Here is a 23,229-nt window from a genome sequence, read left to right as displayed (position 1 = left end):
CTTTGTCAGATATATGACTTGCAAATATTTTTTCGCAGTTAGTGGGTTGGTTTTTGGTTCAATCCTGTTTTCATTTGCCTTGAAGAAGCTCTTTAATCTGATGAAGTCCCATTTGTTTATTCTCTCTATTGTTTCCCTTCTCTGAGAAGGCATGGTGTCCGAAAAGATCCTTTTAATACTGATGTCAAAGAGTGTACTGCCTACGTTTTCTTCCAGAAGCCTTATGGTTTCAGGTCTCACCTTTGGGTCTTTAATCCATTTTGAGTTTATTTTGGTGAATGGTGAAAAAGAATGGTCAATTTTCATTCTTTTACATGTGGCTTTCCAGTTTTCCCAGCACCATTTGTTGGAAAGACTTTCTTTGCTCCATTGTATGCCCTCAGATCCTTTGTCAAAGAGAAGCTGTCCATAGATGTGTGGTTTTATTTCTGGGGTTTCAATTTTGTTCCATTGATCTGTGCACCTGTTTTTGTACCAGTACCATGCTGTTTTGATTACTGTAGCTTTGTAGTATGTTTTGAAGTCAGGGATTGTGATGCCTCCCGTTTTGTTCTTTTTTCTCAGGATTGCTTTACCAATTCGGGGTTTTTTGTTGCCCCATATGAATTTTAGGATTCTTTGTTCTAATTCTGTAAAGAATGTCATTGGGATTCTGATTGGGATGGCGTTGAATCTGTAGATTGCTTTAGGTAGAATGGACATTTTAACTATGTTTATTCTTCCAATCCATGTACATGGAATGTCTTTCCATCTCCTTATGTCGTTATCCAATTCTCTCAGAAAGACCTTGTAATTTTCATTATATAGGCCCTTCACTTCCTTAGTTAAATTTACCCCAAGGTATTTTATACTTTTTGTTGCGATTGTGAATGGTATTATATTCTTGAGTTCTTTTTCTGTTGGTTCATTACTGGAGTATAGAAATGCTACTGATTTATGAAAATTGATTTTATACCCTGCAACTTTGCTGTAGTTGTTGATTACTTCTAACAGTTTTCCAATGGATTCTTTGGGGTTTTCTATATATAAGATCATGTCATCTGCAAACAGCGAGAGTTTCACTTCTTCCCTCCCTATTTGGATTCCTTTTATTCCTTTTTCTTGCCTGATTGCTCTGGCCAGGACCTCCAGTACTATGTTAAATAAGAGTGGTGATAGAGGGCATCCTTGTCTCGTTCCTGTTTTCAGGGGGATGGGGTTCAGTTTTTGCCCATTGAGTATGATGTTGGCTATGGGTTTGTCATATATGGCCTTTATTATGTTGAGGTAGTTTCCTTCTATGCCCATTTTGTTCAGAGTTTTTATCATAAATGGCTGTTGGATCTTGTCAAATGCCTTCTCTGCATCTATTGAGATGATCATGTGGGTTTTATTCCTCAGTTTGTTGATGTGGTGTATCACGTTGATTGATTTGTGGATGTTGAACCATCCCTGTGTCCCTGGTATGAATCCCACCTGATCGTGATATATGATTCTTTTGATGAATTGCTGAATTCTGGTTGCCAAAATTTTGTTTAGAATTTTTGCATCTATGTTCATCAGTGATATTGGCCTGTAGTTCTCTTTTTTCGTGGTGTCCTTGTCAGGTTTTGGTATCAGCGTGATGTTGGCCTCATAGAATGTGTTAGGAAGTGTTCCATCTTCCCTAATTTTTTGGAATAGCTTGAAAAGGATAGGTATTAAATCCTCTCTTAAAGTTTGGTAGAATTCCCCAGGAAAGCCATCTGGTCCTGGGGTTTTATTCTTTGGGATGATTTTGATTGCTGTTTCAATCTCTTTCCTTGTGATTGGTCTGTTCAAATTGTCTGCCTCTTCTTGAGTGAGCTTTGGGAGATTATAGGAATCCAGGAATTTATCCATTTCCTCTCGGTTATCCATTCTGTTGGCATATAGTTTTTTGTAGTATTCTCTTATAATCTGTTGTATTTCTGCAGAGTCTGTTGTTATTTCTCTTCGCTCATTTCTGATTTTGTTTATTTGAGCTTTCTCCCTTTTTTTCTTTGTAAGTCTGGCTAGTGGTTTGTCAATTTTATTTATCTTCTCAAAAAACCAGCCCTTTGTCTCATTGATCCTTTCTACTGCCTTTTTCATTTCAATAGTATTTATTTCTGCTCTGATTTTTATTATTTCTCTCCTTCTGCTGACTTTGGGCTTCATTTGTTCTTTTTTCTCTAGTTCAGTTAGGTGTGCTTTAAGGTTGCTTATTTGGGATTTTTCTTGTTTGTTAAGATGTGCCTGTATTGTGATGAAATTTCCTCTTAATACAGCTTTTGCTGTATCCCATATGAGTTGGTATGGCATGCTATCATTTTCATTTGTTTCCAGGAATTTTTTATTTCTTCTTTAATTTCTTCAATGATCCATTGCTTGTTCAGTAGTGTGTTGTTTATTCTCCACATCTTTGTGCCTTTCTCAGCTTTTTTCTTGTAATTAATTTCTAGCCTTATAGCACTATGATCTGAGAAGATGCTTGTTATTATTTCAATTTTTTTAAATTTGTAGATGTTTGCCTTGTTTCCCAACATATGGTCTATCCTAGAGAATGTTCCATGTGCACTTGAGAAGAATGTGTATTCAGCTCCTTCAGGGTGGAGTGATCTATATATGTCTATTAAGTCCAATTGTTTTAGTTTTTCATTCAGCTCCACTATTTCCTTGTTGATTTTCTGTCTGGATGATCTGTCCTTTGATGTGAGTGGGGTGTTGAGGTCCCCTACTATTATTGTGTTGTTTGTAACATCTTCCTTTAGGTCTGTTAATAGCTGCTTTATGAATCTTGGTGCTCCTGTGTTGGGTGCATAGATATTTATAAGCGTTATTTCTTCTTGATGAGGTGTCCCTTTGATCATTATATATTGTCCATCTGTGTCTCTCTTTAGCTGTCTTATTTTGAAATTCACTTGGTCTGATATGAGAATTGCAACACCTGCCTTTTTTTCCTTGCTATTTGCTTGAAGTATTGTCCTCCAGCCCTTCACCCTGAGTCTGTATTTGTCCTTGGGGCTGTTTCCTGGAGGTGTGTTTCCTGGAGGTGTGTTTCCTGGAGGCAACAAATTGTTGGATCTTGTTCTTTAATTCATTTTGCCACTCTGTGTCTTTTTATTGGAGAGTTCAATCCGTTCACATTGAGAGTGATTATTGATGCATGTGGACTTAATGCTGTCAATCTGCCGCTCATTATCTTGTTTTCCTGTGTGCTTTAGACTACCCATTTAATACTGCAATTTCTTATGCTGGGTTTCTTAGATTTTTCCTTATCTATGATTTGTGACTCTGTTCTGTACTTTATTTTAGTGTCTACCTTGAAGTTTGTATTTAGAATCTCGTGTATAATATAGTCTATTCTCTGGTGGTCTCTTACTTACTCGACCAATACTGATTTAGACCCTTTGCTCTTCCCCACCTAAATAATTATTTTCATTATTTATTCCAACTCGTCTTATTAATTTGTAGTTAGAGTGCTAAGATCGTCCTTGTTTTGGTAGTTTCCTTATTTTTACCCTAATGCTATAGTTGAATATTTGCTATCCTGTTCTGGTTCTATCCATCGGTCTCCCTAGTCTGTGGATTGTGTCCCCTTTCTGCCCTTTTTCTTTTATCAAGTATGAGAGCCTTCTTGAGGATTTCTTCTAATGGAGGGCTTTTAGTTACAAATTCCTTTAACTTTTGTTTGTCTGGAAAAGATTTAATTTCTCCCTCATATCTGAAGGAAATTCTTGCTGGATACAGTATTCTTGGCTGAAGGTTTTTATCCTTTAAAGCTTTGAATATATCACTCCATTCTCTCCTAGCTTCTAGAGTTTCTGTAGAGAAATCCACTGACAGTCTGATAGGGGCTCCTTTATAGGTTATTCTCTTTTTTTTTCTTACTTCCCTGAGTATTCTTTCCTTATCGTTCCTATTTGCCAACTTTACTATTATGTGCCTTGTGGTGGGTCTTTTTACATTGACAAATCTAGGAGATCTAAAACCCTCCTCTACACACATTTCTCCGTTGATCCCTAGATTTGGGAAGTTCTCTTCAATAATTTCGTTAAGCACACTTTCTGCTCCATTTTCCTTTTCCATATTCTCGGGAATTCCTATGATCCTTATGTTCTTACTCCTCATTGAATCCATTATCTCTCGGAGATTTTCCTCATTTTTTTAAATTCTTAGTTCTCTTTCTTCCTCTGTCTGGCGCCATTCAGCCTGTCTGTCCTCAATTATGCTGATTTGCTCCTCTAGGTTGTCTACATGGGCATTCAGGGAATCCGTATTCTGTTTTATCTGGTCCATTGTGTTTTTCATCTCAAGTAATTCTGTTTTATTCTTCTTTATGATTTCAATCTCTTTTATTGTTTTGCTTCTGGTCTGGGGCTTTTATAAATTGCTGGATGGTAGAGGAGCGGTTTTTTCTCATAGTGGTAGAATTCAGTTGCAGTTACAGCCTGTCGCCACTAGATGGGGGTCGAGAGCGGCGTGTTAGCTCCCCGCCTTGGGGCAAGATGGCTGCGCCCACTGGCTTTGTTGGGGGAGGGGCTGTTACTCACACACGCCGGTCTGGGTTCAGATCAGTTCTGTTCTCTGGTCTCCCAAGGCCCTTGATTTATAGGGTCCCCGCGGATGGAAGCTTTCCCCTCTGTCAGCGGGTCTCCACTGAATCAGCAGCAGGAGTCCTGGATGATCCCCCAGTCGCGTGTCCCCTCCCCCGCTCCTTCCCGACCCGTGCCGCAGCGATCGCAGACTCTAGGGGAGGGAGCGATGTTCTCTCCTACCGTTCCAGTGCCTCCGAGGGTGTAAGCAAGGTTATGATCTCCGCCTTCTTGGTATTGTAGGCCTTTAACGAGCTGGCATTATGTTTATTCTCTGAAATTCAGTTCTTCCAATCTTTTGTTGTATTTTAAAGGGGAGAGAATCCCAGGTCAGCTCACCCCACCATTTTGCTCCGCCCCTCAATATCATGTGGTTTTTTATTCTGATTTTGTTAATGTAGTGAATCATGTTCATTGACTTTCAGATGTTGAACCATCCCTGTGTCCCTGGTATAAATTCCCCTTGATCATGGTGTATAATCTTTTTGATGTATTGCTGTATTTGGTTTTCCAAAATTTCGTTGATGATTTTTGCATCTATGTTCATCAGTGATATTGGCCTGTATTTTTCCTTCTTTGTGTTTGGGGATCACGATGATGTTGTCTTCATAGAATGTGTTAGGGAGTGCTCCATCTTCCTCAATAGTTCTGGAATAGTTTGAGAAGGATAGGTACTGAATCTTCTTTGAATGTTTGGTAGAATTCTCCAGAGAAGACATCTGGTCCTGGACTCTTACTTTTGGGGAGGTTTTTGATTACTGTTTCTATTTCTTTACTTGTGATTTGTCTATTCCGATTCTCTATTTCTTCCTGATTAACTTGGGAGAGGTTTTAAGAGCATAGGAATTTATCCATTTCGTCTAGGTTGTTCAATTTGTTGGCATATACTTTTTCATAGTATTCTCTTATGATCCTTTGTATTTCTTTGGTATCTGTTGTGATTTCTCCTCTCTCATTTCTAATTTTACTTATTTGAGATGTCTCTCTTTTTGTCTTAGTGAGTCTGGCTAAGGGTTTATCAACTTTGTTAATTTTTTCGGAGAACCAACTCTTTGCTTCATTGATCCTTTCTACTGTCTTTTTTGTTTCAATATCATTTATTTCTTCTCGAATTATTAGTATTTCCCTGCTTCCACTGATTTTGGGCTTTGTTTGTTCTTCTTTTTCTAATTCTGTTAGGTGTCTTTTGAGGTTGTTTATGAAAGATTTTTCTTGCTTATTGAGGTGAATCTGTATTACAATGAATTTCCCTCTTAGGACTACCTTTGCTGCATCCCAAATAAGTTGGTATGGTGTGTTTTCATTTTCATTTGTCTCCAGACAATATTCGATTTCTTCTTTAATTTCTTCAATACTCCATTGTTCAGCAGCACGTTGTTTACTCTCCACATTTTTGCCCCTTTCCCAGTTTTCTTCTTGTAGTTAATTTCTAGTTTCATAGCATTATGATCCGAAAAGATGCTTGATATTATTTCAACCCTCTTGAGTTTATTGATGCTCACTTTGTTTCCCAAGATTTGGTCTATCCTTGAGAATGTTCCATGTGCAAGTGAGAAGAATGTGTAACCTGCTGTTTTTGGATGAAGTGTTCTATATATATCTATTAAGTCAATCTGTTCTATTTTTTCATTTAATTCTATAATTTCTTTATTGATTTTCTGTCTGGATGATCTATCCATTGGTGTTAATGGGGCGTTGAGGTCCCCTACTATTATTGTATTGTTGTTGATGTGTCCTTTCAGTTTTGCTAATAGTTTCTTTACAAATTTTGGTGCTCCTGTGTTGGGTGCATATATAAGTGTTATGTCATCTTGGTGGAGTGTCCCTTTTATCATCATATGCACCCCCTCTTTGTCTTTCTTTATCTGTTTTGCTTTGAAGTCTATTTTCTCTGATATAAGTATGGCAACACCTGTTTCTTTTGTTCATTATTAGCTTGGAGTATTATCTTCCATCCCTTCACTCTGAGTCTGTGTTTGTCTTTGGGGCTGAGATGTGTTTCCTGGAGGCAGCATATTGTTGGATCTTATCCTTTGATCCATCTTGCCAGTCTGTGTCTTTTGATTGGAGAGTTCAATCCATTTACATTTAGAGTGATTATTGAAACGTGGGGACCTACCATTGCCAATTTATCTCTTGTTTTCCAGTTCTTTTGCATTTCTTTTGTTTCTCATCCCATGATTTGTGGATATCTAATTCAGGTAGGTAAATTTCTGTATTGGCATTCTTCTTATTTGTAATTTGTGCCTTTATTCTTGTTATTTGTTTAGTGGTTACCAGGGGGTTTATATAACACAATTTGTAGATGATATAGTCCTTTTCCTGATAGCCTCTTATTTCCTTAAATTAAAACATTCCATCTCTTCTCTCTTTCCCTTCTAGGTTGTTATTGTCAGATTTTTTTTCCTCTTCCTTCTTGTGTTGTGAGTTTGTGGTTAAAATGACTACATTATATTTATTCTTGGTGTTTCCCTTCCTTTTATGTTTAATGTTTCATTTAACTTTTGCTTATCTGTTCTGATGGAGAGCTGATACTTTCTGTTATTGTCCTTCTATCTTCTCCTTTGTTCTGGATTTTGTAACCCTTTTCCTTTTTTTGATTTTTCAGGTATGAGGTTCTTCCTGAGCATTTCTTGAAGAGGAGGTCTTGTGTCAATGAACTCCCTTAACTTTTGTTTATCTGGGAAAGTTTTTATTTCTCCCTTGTATTCGATGGATATTTTCACTGGGTAGAGTATTCCTGGCTGCAGATTTTTGTCCTTCAGAGTTTGGAATATTTCATTCCGTTCTCTTCTAGACTGTAATGTATCTCCTGAGAAATCTGCTCATGCCCTTGTGGGTGTTCCTTTGTAGGTTATTTTCTTCTGCCTAACTGCCCCTGGTATTTTCTCTTTGTCATTGACTTTTGCTAGCTTCATTACTATATGCCTTGGTGTTGGTCTTCTTACATTGATAAACTTTGGAGATCTATTGTCTTCTGTCACATGAAGTTCCAGCTCTCTCACTAAGTTTGGAAAGTTCTCAGCCATTATTCATTTGAACAGGCCTTCTGCCCTCTTCTCCTTCTCTTCTCCCTCTGGGATGCCTATAATCCTTATGTTGCATCTCCTACTTAGTGGGATAATTCTCAGAGAGTTTCTTCATTTCTTTTTAGTCTTAGTTCTCTCTCCTCCTCTGTCTGCAGCATTTCTATATTCCTATCCTCCAAATTGCTAATTCTGTCCTCTATATTATCGACCCTACTGTTCAGAGAGTCCAGATTTTTCTTAATCTCCTCCATTGTGTTTTTCATCTGCAGTATTTCTAATTGGTTTTTCTTTATAGTATCAAGCTCTTTTGTGATATAGCTCCTCAATTCATTGAGTTGTCTATCTTAATTCTCTTTTAACCCATTGAGTTTTTTAATAATGGGTGTTTTGAATTCATTGTCATTTAGGTTATAGATTTCATTGTATTTGGGATTGTTTTCTGGGTACTTGTCATTTTCCTTATGTTCAGGAGATTTAATATATTTTTCATACTTCTTGATGGCATGGATTTGTGCCTCTGCATAGAGATAGAGTTTAGTTACTGTTTCCACTTGTTTCAACTGGTGTGGGTGGGGATCAGATGTTTAGACTGCCCCAACCAGGAACCCTGTCAGCTGTTACTGACTGCACCTGGGTCCCTCCTCATAGTAACAGTGGTCCTGTGAGGTCCATCCTCTGTTGTGGGGGCAATCACAAGGGGGCCTCAGGCTGCTGCTGCCTACTGTTGCAGACCACCTAGACACGCTCCCTACTTGGGGTCTGCAGCAGTGTTAAGGCTTTCCCAGCGTCTGTGAGCAAGGTCACCTATAATTGCAGCTCTCTCACTGTCAGAGCCTACAAGATCTCACCTGTCCACTATATGTCCCAGCAGAGCTATAGGTATCTTCTGCAGTCTGTGGTTAGCTCACCTAGCTGTGCTACTTTTGCCCCATGGCCTTGTAGCCTTGTGATTGCCAGTCGGGGCCTCTCCACTACTGCTCTGCAGAGGCTTTTGCTGAGGCTGCTGTGGGAACCTGGAGTTCCCCCCGGGGCCATGGAGCCAGGCCGCTGGAGCTCCACCTATCCCCAGACTACTCCCACGGAATCTCTGGGAGCCCCTTGCCCCATCTGTGACACAGCTGGAGTCCATGAGTCTACTGGCAGTTGGCAGCTGCTGCCCTGCCTGGAATCCTACTCTTTGGGAGCCTCCTGGTGCTCTGATGCTGGGTGGGACCTCTCCACTAATGGCAAGTAGAGGCTTCCCCTGCCACCAGTGCGGGACCCTGGAGTTTCCGCCTGGGCTGCAGAGCCGGGCTGTTGGAGCTCCACCCAGCCCCCAACCATGCCTATGACATCTCTGGGTACAACTTGCATCATCTGAGGCACAGCCAGAGTCCTGAGACTGGTGGTGACTGGCAAGCTGCTGCCTTGCTGGGGATTCTGCTCTTTGGGAGCTTCCTGGCATTCTGAATGCTGGGTGGGACCTCTCTGCTAATGGTGAGCAGAGGCTTTCCCTGCTGGTGGTGTGCGACCTTCGAGTTTCCCCCTGGGCCATGGAGCCAGGCACTGGAGCTCCACCTGACCCCCAAGCATGCCCATGGGATCTCTGGGTGCCTCCTGCACCATCTGGGGCACTGGCAGAGTCCGTGGGCCTGGCAGTGGCTGGTGGGCTGCTGCTTTGTTGGGAATTCTGCTCTTTGGGAGCTTCCTGGCTTTCTGAATTCTGGGCGGGACCTCTCTGCTAATGGCAAGCAAAGGCTTTCCCTGACAGCACTGCAGGACCCTGGAGTTTCCCCCTCAGCTTAGGTGTAATTGCAGGGGGCTTAGGTAGGGCTGTAGTCACCTGTTTCCACCATCGCTCTGCCAGTGCATGCACACTCCCGCCCATGATGTGTGGTGATGCTATGGGTGAGTCTGCTGGAAGAGAGCCTCTTGCAGGTACTAGGCTGTCCGGGGGCTGGGGGTCAGAGAGTTTTCACCTATCTCCACCTCCTCCCATGGGGAAGTCTCTCTGCCTTCCAGTGTATAGCAGCACAGGCCTCTCAGGCATCTTGAGATGCTATATGGATATCCTTTCTTAACCGATGAATGTCCAATTAGTTGTAGATTTGTAGGGGGAGAGATAAAGAAGACTACTCACTCTGCCATCTTCGTCCCGCCCTCCATACTTGGTAATTTTTGATTGGATGATAAACATTATGAATTTTACCTTTGTTCCTGGATATTTTTCATTCATATAATTATTCTTGAACTTTGTTAAGTGAGACTAGAGTAATATGTAGTTTATGGTAAGATTACGGTTAACTTTTCTTCACTACTGAGGCAATGCATTTCTGAATAATCTAGTTGGTGTCCTGTGAATTATGAGATTTTCTATTCCAATGGGTGAGAGACCCAAACTAGTCCAGGTCCTATGTGAGTCACAGCCTTGCTTCCTCTAATATCACTAATCCTACTTGATATATTAAAGATACCCAACATTTTAAAAATCTCAACTCTCCACAAGTTGAGCTATACATTAAAGATTTCTCAAGAAAAATTACTAATAATACATTTTTTAATTATAAAAGTTTCTTCACATTGAAAAATAAATATACAAAACATGGGAAGGTAAATTTGAACCAAAAATGGGAGAAAAGTGTTCCCAGTTACTAAAATATAATGCACAGCTACAATAATTACAAAATTGTGGTATTAGCCATAGAATAGACATATCAGTGAAACTGAACACAAAACTCAAAGTAAAACATAATGTGTATGAAATTTAGGAATAATGTTAAGGTGGTGTCTCAAGTTACTGGAAAACATAAATCATTCAAAAAGATGGTGGGGAACTGTACAGCTATCTGGAAAAAATATTCATTATATTATGGTAAATATATATAGACAAAAATTGAAATCAAAAATATCCATCAATGTAGTTCAGGAAGCTATGGAAAAATTGTTTCACAACTTTGTCTTTTCTAATAATGATGCAAGCACAGTTTGAATTGAGAGAGGGTTTTATAACAAAATTCAGCAGATGGAAAAATTAAGGACTGAGGAGAAATGAGAGGAAAAAAAGAAAGTAAAAGTGGTGATTTTCTTGAAATTATAGCAAGGAGGAGGACCTGTGCTTTATAATTTGGGACTCTCTTCTGGTCATATGAGTATTCGAGGAAAGACATGAATGATTGAGAAAGCCCAGCATCATGTTCTCAGAAGGGCTCAGCTTCCTATGATCCAATATGTTTATGTTTGAATATTTAACTGTTCAGTAATTCCTTTTATGTCCGAGGGTTATCATAACCCTAGGACTTTAGCCCCATCTAGGATGGTACAGGGTTGTGATTGGGAAAGCAGACCTGTGTTGCAGTTGCTGCTCTGGGATGGGGCTCCAATGAGTTTCTTGGGTTCAGGAGGCAGACAAAGATTTCAGTTGGGGAATTTCTGAGAATCTGAGCCTCTATGTATGTTTTACATGTTGACATTCTATAATCAAGTTGAGGTATATATATTTATTTTTGCAAGAGTACAATGTTCCAATGTTAGCAATGGTCATAACAGCTGTAGTATTAAATAGCTCAAAGACAATTAAGAGATTTCAAATAATTAAATAGGAAAACAGATTGACAGTTAATGTAAATATTAAGAGAATATGTTGGCTACATATAATTTTGGGAAGAATTCTATAGCCTGTTCTAGCTAAGAAATATTTCCAAATATTTAAAAAAATTCAATCAAGGAGATTAATAATAGCCAGAATATGTCAAAATTCTAATCTTCATATAAAAGTTTGATTTTTAGCATTTATAACACTAACAAAAATTACTTTTATGAACTTTATTTTATTCTAAAATATTTAATTCATTTAGGTCAGGGATCTCTCAAGAAAAAGCACTCTTTGGAAAGTCTTCACACTAGGTAACGATAAATTAAAATAAAGAAATAGAGTGCCATCTCAAAATGTCAGCAAGAGGAAAATTCCCAAAATGTACAACAGCATATTTACAACAGAAAAATCAGGCATAATAAATAATACAAAGAGTAAAAATAAAAAGATGTTACAAAAAATGTTAGCTCAGGTCATTGTCCAAGCCTACACCCAGGCAGCTGGTTGGTTTTGACAACTAGGATGGTAGCAGAAATGGCCATTCGAGGTTTGAATGTAATTTTTTTTCCATTCCAATAACCCTTGTGCCCTGAGGTTAGAATTTGTTAACACCAATACCAAAGATGACCAAAAACAAACAAATGATGAGTATAAATTCCACCAAAGTGCACTCCAATCTGAGACACATTTCATTATGGATTCTTAGGACATAATGTGGGGAGTTCTGATCCCATGTTCTCACCGGCTTAGGTCCCCACATGATGTGCCCCACAGAGATGATACCAGATATCACCATCATGAGTTAATTTTACTAAAGACCACTGATATCACAGAGACCTCCCTATATAATCAGGTGTGCTAGCATCCTTCTCTGATGCCACACAGCAAGGAGAGAAATCTTGGCAATTGATAGTTCTCAGTCTTACTCCAGTAGCTGGGAGCCATAGGTTAATTTCTGTTGTAGTATGCCCTTCTGAGACGCATACTCAAGGGATCATTTTGGAAATCTTTGTGGGTACCAGAAGAGGTACCTACAGCATGAACAATCCCCAGGTAGTTTCATGAAGAGTTTATTTTCCTTCCCTCCAAAGACTGTGCATTTTTCACTTGACTCAGTGTCCTGTTTCTTAGCTTTCATTTCTCCTCTTCCTCTTTTTTCTGCCCTATCCTGGAAAATTTCTTCAACATCTCAATGGAGGAATTTCCAAGACACTTTCCAATAGTCATCATTCTCTAAAAATGTCCAAACCAAATAAAAAATAAAACTATTTTCAAAGATAAATTTCATATATTTAATCAATTTAAATACTACAGAATTAAATATCACAATTTAAATATTTCATAACTGTTCTATCCTTATCAGATAATTTTATTAATTTGAAGCAAGATGAAAAAATAGGATTCCATTCTTTATTAGCAAGATGTTAGATTAAGAAAAATAAAGGAAGAAAAATTTTGTGCAATTTTATTTTTCTTTGTGATCCTATTTGCTTGCTGCTGAAGTGATTTACTGTTAGTTGCAGCTGTGGTTGTCATGTCTATGTTCACATTTTGGAAAAGTGTTTAATATTATAATTATTAATATTGTAAGAATTTCACTCTGCTTAATGTTTCACACCCAAAAGAAAATCAAAATGAAAAATAAAACAAATAAGGAGATATTGTCTCCAAGCCATATCTAGAATGTTCTCCAATATCTGAGAGTAAATATTCACATATTGAAAATGAACCTGCATATCATGACTAGTTTGCAATAGTACCATCCTGCAGGTTGGACATGGTAGTGACCTATCAGTTGTATCTATAAAGGGCAGAGATGTCAGAAATGACACTGATGTAGGCAGTTAGCTCTTCAGCCTTTCTAATTCTGAAGTCTAAGCTGATGAATGATTTGGGCTGAATACCAGGGCTGAAGCTGAACTTCAGAGCGTCCTTATTGACAAGTCTTCTGCAAGATACTCAAATTTGAGAAACGGTCTACACAGTAAAAAGGTACACTTAGGTACCGTGTATATAAACAATGGAAATTTAGTTCTAAGAGACACATGTGAAAATGGTGGATGTGAAATTGGTGCTGTGCCCATGTTCTGAATGACAAGAAGAGGGAGAAGTATGATCTCAGGAAGAGGTTCTGTGTAAAGACAGAGAGTTGCCATGAACTTGTGGATTGGAGATAAAGGAAAGAGGCCTCAGTCACAGTTCTTGACTGGGCAGGGCACTGGAGACAGAGACACCTTTCAAGGTGGCTGTTGTAATATCTTCAGAGGGTCTTTTATTATGTTGGGGACGCTGGGGCCTGCTAGTAAGAGCCATTTTCAGTAGCTCAGTAGTAGGATTCAGCTCTGAAGCCTCTTGAAAAGAAACTGTTGCTAGAAGAAGTTATCACTGGCGAGTTGATAAACGACAGTGCCTATTAGTGTGGAAGTGATTTTGGCACCAAGCACTCTGAGTAATTAAAGCATTGCATCAGGCTTGGAGACCAAGTGTCCATGTTGGCAGGAGATATTGACCACAATTGGCATGTACCTCAAGGAATGCACTTTTATCCTTCGCTCCTTCATGAGCCAAAGGCAAGTACTGTGATTCCAAGGAATCTCTATAAGTAAGGCTAATCTGAAGACTACTTCATTGTCATTGCCTCAATATAGCTTATGTCCTCCAAAAATTACACTTTGGAGAAACACTTGGCATATGTCTATAAAAGTCTACATTAGCTAATAAATCATATTGGATTTTTTTATTAATCACTTTTTATTTTTCAGAGCAGTTTTCGGTTCACAGCAAAATTGAGAGGAAGATACAGAGATTTCCCATATACCCCCTGCCCCAACACTTGCTTATGTTCCCCTATTATCAACATCACCCACCAGAGTGATACATTTGTTACAACTGATGAACTTACATTGACACACCATAAGCACCCAAACTCCCTACTTTACTTTAGGGTTCTCTCTTGGTGTACATTCTATGTGTTTGGACAAATGTGTAATGTCAGGTATCCATCCTTATAGTATCATGCAGAGTTTCACTGCCCTAAAAATCTTCTGTGCCTCACGCATTCATCTTCCCCCTACCTCTTCATATTGTATTTTTAAATTATGAAATAAGATGGAGATAAATCTATCTTAAATTAGGCCATCTTCTTAAATTCTTTTCTTTTAAGAAATTTCTTATAGGCTAAGTTATCTGCAGACAGAGTATGCCATTAGAAGGAACTGAGTCCACTTGGGATGCTAGGTTCTGAAAGTTCATCTATTTTTGGAGCTCTTTAACAAATCAATAAGAGAACAAACATGATACATCTCATTATCATTTTAAAAACAGAAGATCTTATTCTACTTGGCTAGATTTTTGAGCCCAGGCTATATTCTAGGGAACAAAGAATTTTATAATGTCATGCAATACTCTTAACTTCTTCATTGCCATGCCACTCTTGACCCCTGCAACTTATCTTCAATTAATGTAGGTATGTAGGAGTAGATGGAAATCTTTTTATAAATATGCTTCTCATTAATATAAGCATAATCATAAACCTCATATCTAACTTTCTAAACCACATATGTTAGTGATAATTGATAACTAAAGGGACGTCTTCCTGCCTCAAAGAAACTCTCTTCCTTTCACAGGACGTGAGTCTATTTTAGCGTACAAAAATTTTATTCCCAGTGTGATATAGATAAAGTTGCTGAGAACTGACATTTTTAAATTCATGTTAAAAAATATAAACCCAGGTTGTTTTGTGTATTACAAATTTATTCATGTTCTTAATTAAAACAGTAACAACAGTACAGAACATTCATTTACTTAATCCTTCACTCATCGTAGTTTTTTGATCTGTTTATAAATATTCCAGTCCTCTCCTTTTTTGGTTTAGACTGCAATTTCTGGACTCCTTGTGGAAATATATTACATTATCTTGTAAAGTTGAATATTGCCACATTCTGCAACATATCAATGACATTTCTAGAGGACGTGTTTAAAAATGTTCATAATTACTATCCATAGTAGGGAAATATTATTTGAGAGGATAATGGATGAAAAAATTTTGAAATTATCACACAATAGAGTACGTATACAAGTGAACATGAATCTACAACTATATTCAACAACTGATATAAAAGTTAGTAACATTAATGTGGATGAAAAAATAAAAACAACTCCTAGAAGTCTGCAGATAGTACGCTAAGTTCAGAACCAGGAAAAACTAAAAAAATACGTATGTGATAAAGATATTCTGTTTTTAGGAAGCAAGATAATTGTACAATTAAAAAATCAGGATATTGATTATCTTTAAGGTGAGGCAGGGGGCAGGAGATGGAAAAGGTTAAAAATTGATTCAATTATTGGTAATGGTAGGTAGATACCATCTTGGGATAGTAGTAAGCTTACAAATATTCATTATATTATTTAAATAAAAGTAAAAGGCAATAATATAAAATGCATCAAATAAAACACAGTAAGAAAGTTTGGAAATGGGTGAATTACACAGTTGGAATTTTTTTATAAGAATCCCTTTCTTCTGCTTGTCTGTTGCCTCTGCTTCATTTTGTGTTGGTTCCCTTTTCAATCAGGCTTTCTCCACTTATGGTAAGATTATGAGGAGTTCCACATCTGTACTGTCAGAAACTCTATTAGGAAAAAAAAGACTTTTCTCAATAGTTCAAGAAAAGCACTGAGACTGCATCTTATTTGCTAATAGATACATGACCCAATCATTACAACCTGGGGGAATGCTTTCTGATTGACCACACAGGAATGATACCCATCTTTGGGAGATAGCACTGCTCATACCTTATGTAATGAAAAGGGAGAAATTGTGGTTTCTCAGAATAGAATCAAGTTTCAGTTACTCCAAGAAGGAAAATGGACTTGTGTCCAGCAAAAACAATCAATTCAGGGCATATGAGATAGTTTTTTATAACTCATCTTTAGCATCCTTATGATGAAGGCAGGAGAAATCTACAGAAGTATTTAGATATTTTTATAGCAAAACAAATATACACCAAAGGTTGAATACATCCTTCTTTGCAGGCTATATGCCACACCACAGCATGAGAAATATCATACTCTGTTATAAGAACAACCTGACATTTCCAGTGTCCCAGCTGATGTCTCCCAGGGCTGTTGATTCTAAATGCTGTTGAGACACATAAATGAATGGGATTCCTAAAGGAATAGTTGTTGTGTCCCAAGACCTGACCTCACATCTACCTCTGTCCTAAATTAGTGATTTTAGTGTAGTTCAGAGAGAATCTCAACCTATTTCTTTAACCATTACATAGGTAATTTGTCAGAAAAGGTAATTACAAATTGTTACTCAAATTATTTTCAATTAGGCTTGAATTGTTTTAATCATTCACTCACCTAGTAAACAATTGATAATTTGAAGCACAATGTGAACTGTTTGTTTATAAATATTTACTATTGTAGATATGCTGGAGAACAAGATAGTCACAAACCCTACCCTCGATGACTATCTACAATTTCCAGAACTCAATAAGAGTTTGAAGAATAAAATAGGATTTTTTTTTTCTGGTTTCTGGCCTTTATGCAACATTTTCTTATTTTTAATTTCTCAATGATTCATCATTTCAATCAGGATGTTCATGTATCTGAGTTTTAGACACTAGTACTCATGTGGCCTTCTTATGCAGAAGATTCAGTCACTTCTTCCTGACAGTCTAATCCTTTGGATTTCAAATCACTGTGCTTTCATGATTTTACTCATCATCCTTTAAGCATGCTTCTTAAGAGTCTTCAAAAATTCTTTCAAACGTTCATGAAACTCTACATTTTGTTGTTTGCCCACTTCTCCTAACTGCCTATTTTCTTTGGGTGACCTCACCCAATCTCATGATTTAAACTATAATTTACCAGTAATGATTTCCAAATCTATTTCTACAGCCCTAACTTGAGATTCACAATTAAAAAAAAAAAAAGAACTGTCTACTGAACATTTTCCCTTGTATAGCCTATGACGACCTGACCCTATCATCATTGCCCTATTATTCTAAACTCCCCAACCTGAGATACTACTGCTAGCCATTAGGAATTTTTTCATCATCATCACTGTCTAGTACTACCTGGTTTTCAGTTTGGGCTAGTGTCATGAAAATGTGTGGAAAGAAGACAATCCATGGAAAAAGAGAGTGATTAGATCTCCATATTGAACTTATTAAATATGCAATTGGGCAAGCTGCTTAACTTATGTGAGTTTTAGTTTTCTTTAAGATGAAATGTCATTGTTAACACCTACCTCATTGAATAGTTATGTAAATGAAATTATATAACTTATGTAGGGTGATAAAGAGAGTCTAATATACAAAATGTATTCAATAAATACTTGGTGAAGTAACATTGTTTCAATAAAGTGTATTCCAAAATAAGTGTCTGTTTACTAACATTAATTAGCAAAATAAATAGAAATGAATTAAAAAAATGAGATATCTATTCAATGCTCAGTATGCATGTTAATTCTCAGTATAAATCTGTGGTTCCTTCATGAAGGATGGCTATAGCACACAGAATAGAACTTCTCATTGCGGGACACCATACTGCCTTCCCCGGATTGTACTTGCAAATAAATTACGAGAGCTAGGAAAGCATCTCTCCTAATGCACAGAGGGGTAATTTAGGGAACCAGGTGGGAGCAGAGTAGTTTCCTGCTGATCTACTTCCTCTTCCACCAAAGACACTGTTCTTTCTTCTTCCTCTTCTCTATCACCCTCTCTGCCATCCATTTATGTTTTCCTCTTCTTCCCCTGATATCTTTGCTCAGCATAACACACATAATACCTCTAAACCCTTGTTTCTATTTGGATATTGAGTGTGAGGAGGGTTCACTTTCTCTTTTGTGGGCTAAATAGACAAATTAAAAGTTAAATTTATTACAGCATTTTGGATGCTTCTGATTAGCAAAGAAAAGGAAACTTTAGCACATACTACCCTCTAGGATGCTTATATTTTACATCATTATGTCAAAATATTCCCTCAGGAATTAAGACGGGGATTTTTTCCCAGTATTCTGTGGGATGGTTGCTTTCAAAAAGGGATGGAAAGACTTGACACTACTATAGAGTGTTCTAACAGGTAAGTGGCAGGTTATTTACATCTTTGTACCCAGAGAGGTATCATTACAGGATAATGCAAATTAGTTTTTAAATATATTTTATGTGTGTTTATATTGCTCCTACTTCTTCTGATAAAGGAACAGATAAAAGAATAATGTTTTTAAAAAGTTTACTCTTAATATAGTAACATAAATAGAATGAAATATAAGCTTTAGAATAAAAAGGTCTTTTGAACTCAACAAATATGTTATGAGTGCAAAGTATGTGAAAAGCCATCATTGTTGTGTGTGGATACAAGGAGGAATTCCATGCCCTAAGGTTTACCACAGATTCTTGAGATGGCAGAGTAAAAAAGCTCACAAAAGCTTTTCATGTAAGGTAGCTGAGCAAGATAAGTCCTCACTAGGGGCATTAAAAGTTAGAAAAGATTATGCCTGATTAGAGCTTAGAGAAAAGGTTAATAGAGTTAGTGACCTTCACATAGCTTCTGCAGAATGTCATCTCCAAGTGACAGCTTTAAATATAATGCTGTTTGTTACAGTATAGAATTACAAATCTCTGCATATTTCTAAAATGATATCATAAGAATACAATTTGCAGTTTACATGAATCTCAGATTTAGTTTGAAAAACTGAATAACCACTACTCATGGAAAATTCAGAAATGTCAATGTGGAGGCTAAAAACTATGTAATGAAGGAGAAAGGTAATGCCCCATATGTGTGTGGGGGGAGTTTTTTCATCATTCTTTAATTTGGGCTTTTGAGGGATAAAGAATCTTGTGTCAACCTGTTAACCTTCCTGCAGAAAATGGTAAATTTTGTGTATACATAAAATGAGATTCTCCCAAAGATAGAATTCTAGTGTAACCAAATCACGGAGGGTTGAGTAGTTTAAGAGAGAGTTGTTAAGGAGAGTAAAGATTCTTACTGTGGCTGCTGCAATAAAACAGATAGGATAGGTTAGAAAGATCCACCTAACATTCTATTCCACTCTCATCTATTTTGCGCCTTTATCTCTCTGCTTTTCTTTCAGCTCTTTTCTGTTACCTCCCCATCCAACACATTGTTTGTTTATTATTGTTTTGAAAAATTAAGCCATTCTAAGGTTGGCTAAACTTGTTTCAGGTAAGTACAATAGTTATTAAGATGTGCTTTTTTATTTGTGTTGTCTTCAGATCATTGTTACCCATTTTTTGTGTCAGATTCCTTTGAGAACCAGATGAAAGGTGTTAAAACATGTCTGGAAAAAATCTGCATATGATCATCCACAAAGACATGAACAAAAACATAGCCAATATCAGGAGGATATGACAAATGTCAAGGCTCTGCTCATATTCTGTAAGGGCCAAGGATTCATGATAAAAAATAGTTAAATGCTAAGATGATCATTTTTATGGGTGTCAGGGTCTCAAATCTTGCATGGCCATGTGGTGCTGTTCAGACTACACCATATTCTACTCCAGATTGTCGAGATGATTTACTAAGTTATTTAAAATTCATCTCAGTTTTTTTTCTGAATTTATAAATTGGGAGTATGTTTGTCTGTCTAACATGCATAATAGATAGAAGGCCACAGAAGATTAACGATGTGAATGCATTTTGTAATCAGAATAGCACTAAACCAATCAGATAAATATATTAAGAAGTAATTGAGAAGGTTCGATGTAAAAACATTTACTCAGTACCTACATTGTTCAAAGCATTGAGTTTTGAACTGTGGATAATAAAAATCTGAGAATACATAATTTTCAAACATTTTTATTCCAAAAAGGAAGCTAAAGAGAAAGCACATATAAGTGAATTTAACTAATATTCTAAGAAAAGCTATCAAAGAAGCCCTTAGGGAACAGGAGAGAGAATTTCATTCATCATAAAGACGTCACTGAAGGCCACCAGAGAAGGTTTCTTAGCAGCTGGGTCCTGGAGTTTTGGGACAGTTGAAGTAGTTAGAAATGAAGCAACATTCTAAGAAGGAAGAAAACTATTGATTGAACTGCTGACTAAATATTTATGAGAACTCATAATTATTAATAAGTTAATGAAAATATATGTATTTATAATTCTTAATCTATCTTAAACAATATATGTCCAGATGTATAAATAAACTTGTTCCTACGGCCAGCCCCATGACCAAGTGGTTAAAGTTCCACATACTCCACTTCAGTGGCCTGGGTTTGTGGGTTTGGATCCTGGACGTGGACCTATTCTACTCATCAACCATGCTGTGGAAGCATTGCATATACAAAAATAGAGGAACACTGGCACACATGTTAGCTCAAGGCCAACCATCCCCAAACAAAAAATGATACCTCTACCATTGGCAACAGATGTTAGCTCAGGGCAAATATTACTTAGCAAAACAATAAAATAAAATAAACTTGTTCTATAAATGAACATTCTAATGGGGTTGATAGCACAAATGAAAAGTCATACAGTCAAAGGGGTGGCCACAATTATGGAACTTAATTTCAAGTACAAATATTTCATGATGGATCACTCTTTCAAATTAAGAAGGAAAGAATGAGCTTATTGTTTTGATTAAGATACTAAGGATCAGTTTCCTCATAGTTGAAGATCTTTGTCAAAAGTTTCATAGTGCAAAGAGAGTTTTTTAAAAATCTGGTATCCTAATATAAATTACTTCACCAGGCACTTTCCTGAGACTAGTTTTTGGTTTGGAGGAACATAAGGTATATTTCAAGTGGGCTCAGGAGAAGAAAGTTTACCAAGCGAGAGGAAAAGATGTACAAGGGAAATTTGCATCTGTTTACTCTATCATAGTCTGTGCTTTGGCCACTTACAACTTTCAAGACAGTGTATTGAAGGATGGAAGAGGAACACAATGAGATACATAAGCCTTCCAAATTTTTCACGTGCATATAGTCCCTTTCAAAATTATCTTGAAAAGAAACATGTAGGTAAAAAGTTTTCTTCTTAGAAGTGCAGGCAGTGATAGTATTCCTTTCTAAGCTTGAAAAAAGAGAAATATGCATTGAAATAAATTAAATTTCAAAGTTAAATCATCATTGACTTAGCCAGGACAGAAATAAATTGAATGAAGTCAGTTACTGACCGTCTACTACTCTTGTTGTCTAAAATTATATCTCGGTCCCTCCTCTGAATCTCTGGTTTGTTACAAGAACAAAGGAATTTTCAGGTGCTTGGATAGTACAAACTCTACTGGAGATTACAACCATCATCTGATCCTACATGAACTGCTTGGTGTCCTCCCAAAATCACTTCAGGTGTAAAATGTTTAAGTTAAACACTTGAATTATGAAAACAAGAACTGTTGAGTTATAACACCTCTCTTTCATTTATATGCAACCTTAGGGACTTTGGGTCCTCTAAGGGGTGTCTTTCTGAAGTGGGAAAAAGAAAAATGTAGAAATAAGGATATTTGAGATATTGCCAACTATTAAGGAATATTCACTTCTCTACATTAGTATATATCAAATACTAAATATCATAAGAGCACCACAAGGTAACATCATATTTTTAGAGAATATAAGTACTTCCTGTTTCTCTTTTCAAGCTCTAATATCTGGAAATGGGCATCCAGTGAAGGGAAGCATAATATATATTAAAAAATAGACATTTCTAGAATTATGTGTAACAAATATACAATGATAAATATATGTGTAAAGAAGATATTCTTTATGGGTAGGGGCTGGGGTATAATTTTCAATTTATATTATGAACTTCCAAAAGTAGTCAGATATATCCAAAATCCCAAGTGATACACCATCCGAATATGGATGCCAATTTATTAAATATGGAAAAATCATGAAATTAATAATAAAATGGAGCCACATTACAAACTGTGGAATAAAGTGTTGAGGTGAGTTACTAAGAAGCAAAAGCTAAAATGCCCATGATAAGGAACATTTATTTTTGTTAAAATATTCCATAACATCATATATCACACTATATGTTACACATACAACCCTGAATTAATTCCCTTATTTTTTGCAGATGAACCATTTCACACTCCTTCTTCTCATTCAAGAAATCATGCAGCTAAATAATAATGTGACTGAGTTCATTCTGCTTGGGTTAACCCAGGAACCTGTTAGGAAGAAAATAGTGTTTGTCACTTTCTTACTTATTTGGGGACTTTGCTGGATAACTTTCTGATTATTGCTACCATCAAGACCAGCCAGGCACTTGGAAGTCCAATATACGTCTTCCTTTTCCACTTATCTTTATCTCATACCTTCCTCTCTACATCCATAGGCCCTAGAATGATTGTGGATGCCCTTTTGAGGAAGACCACTATTTCTTTCAATGAGTGCATGATCCAAGTCTTTTCATCACATTTCTTTGGCTGCCTGGAGACCTTCATCTTAATTATCATGGCTGTTGACTGCTATGTGGCCATCTGTAAGCCTCTATGCTACACAATCATCATGAGCCATCAAGTCTGTGGTGCATTGGTGACTGTTGCCTGGGTGGGGTCCTATGTACATTCTTCAGCTCAGATTTCTATGGCCTGGAGTTTACCCTTCTGTGGTCCCAATGTGATTGATCACTATTTCTGTGACTTGTAGCCTTTGTTGAAACTTGCCTGTGCAGACACCTACATGGTCAATCTACTCTTGGTGTCCAACAGTGGGGCCATTTGTACAGTGAGTTTTGTCATGGTGATGTTCTCGTATGTTATCATCTTGCGTTCTCTGAGAAACCACAGTTCTGAAGTGAGGAAAAAAGCCCTCTCAACCTGCATTTCTCAAGTCATCGTGGTCATCTTGTTCTTTGGTCCTTTCATATTTTTATACACACGGTCTGCAACCACCTTCTCCATGGACAAGATGATAGCTGTGTTTTATACAATTGGAACACCTTTGTTCAATCCTCTTATTTATACACTGAGAAATGCAGAAGTGAAAAATGCCATGAGGAAAATATGGAACATGAAGTTGATCTCAGGTGACAAATGATTAATAGAAGTTTCAAATTTTCTTTATCATTAGGATTGATCAAA

The 23,229-nt window shown here is 37.1% G+C and overlaps 1 pseudogene; it reads left to right on the top strand.

Moving 5' to 3' along the window:
* The first annotated feature begins 22,259 nt into the window (after positions 1-22,259).
* Positions 22,260-23,185, top strand: LOC138922907 (olfactory receptor 4C16-like; annotated as a pseudogene).
* Positions 23,186-23,229: the final 44 nt, after the last annotated feature.

Source organism: Equus caballus, unplaced genomic scaffold (assembly GCF_041296265.1).
Source record: "Equus caballus isolate H_3958 breed thoroughbred unplaced genomic scaffold, TB-T2T haplotype1-0000019, whole genome shotgun sequence".
In the NCBI taxonomy this organism is placed as follows: domain Eukaryota; kingdom Metazoa; phylum Chordata; class Mammalia; order Perissodactyla; family Equidae; genus Equus; species Equus caballus.
The sequence above is the reverse complement of the archived record's forward strand: the minus strand, read 5'-3'. Positions and strand labels throughout refer to the sequence as shown.